Genomic DNA, 949 nt, shown 5'->3' with positions numbered 1-949 from the left:
ACCCAGCACCATTTGTTAAATAGAGAATCTTTTGGATGCCTTTCATATCCTTCTCTTGACTGATTACATTGGGTAGAACTTCCAGCACAGTGTTGAATAATAGTGGTGATAGTGGGCATCTTTGTCTGGTTTTAGTTCTAAGTGGGAAAGTTTTCAGTTTTATTTCCCTCAATATGATGTTAGCTGTGGGTTTGTCATTGATGGCTTTGATCAGGTTAAGAAATGTGCCATCTATGCCTATTTTCCTAAGTGTTCTTGTTAGAAAAGGATGCTGAATTTTGTCAAATGCTTCTTCTACATCTATTGAGAAGATCATATGGTCTTTGTTTTTGCTTCTGTTGATATTATGGATTTGCAGATGTTAAATCAGCCTTGCATCCCTTAGATGGAGCCTACTTGATCGTGATGTAGTATGTCCTGAATGCTGAGATCCCAGCCACAAGAGCTGTGGGGAGGGAAGTTTCCTGTCATTCTTCCAGTAAGTTGTGCATCATTTAGGGCCTACTGTGTCTCCATAAAAATCACTTTCCTAAAAGACACAAGAAACTGATTTTATGAATGATTCATGTTCTTAAAGATCACCTAGGACCTACAATCACACCTTCTATAGGATTAAGGTTTTTCTCCTTTGTTTATTATACTTTTGTTATTCTCACTTCTGCTCAACTGACTTCATTGAGTATAATTTAAATTTATTTGTGTAGTGTCACAGCTCTTTTAGAATTTGTACAGAAGGTTTCCATTTCCATTGGAAGAGCTGAAAAAAAATTCTGATAAATAAATTTGTATAATTTCACTAGGATTTTGTGGACCACTTCCTTCTTTCTCTTATTTGAAATTGTTGATAAATCTCTATTATTAATTTACTAAATTTGTTCTTACTGCTGTCATAAAACATTCTAAGAATATTTTGAATAGATTTATGTGCATATGCTGTATGAAATGTGTG

At 34.5% G+C, this 949-nt stretch overlaps 1 non-coding gene across 1 annotated transcript; it reads left to right on the top strand.

Moving 5' to 3' along the window:
* The first annotated feature begins 701 nt into the window (after nucleotides 1–701).
* LOC111722499 lies at nucleotides 702–762 on the top strand. The gene has a single exon (XR_002771289.1). It is a non-coding gene; the product is annotated as a U7 small nuclear RNA (small nuclear RNA).
* The last annotated feature ends 187 nt before the right edge of the window (nucleotides 763–949 follow it).

Source organism: Otolemur garnettii, unplaced genomic scaffold (genome assembly GCF_000181295.1).
Source record: "Otolemur garnettii isolate 467f Iridium unplaced genomic scaffold, OtoGar3 scaffold00264, whole genome shotgun sequence".
Taxonomy (NCBI): Eukaryota; Metazoa; Chordata; class Mammalia; order Primates; family Galagidae; genus Otolemur; species Otolemur garnettii.
Note: the sequence above shows the minus strand (reverse complement) of the source record. Positions and strands in the feature narration are given on the sequence as shown.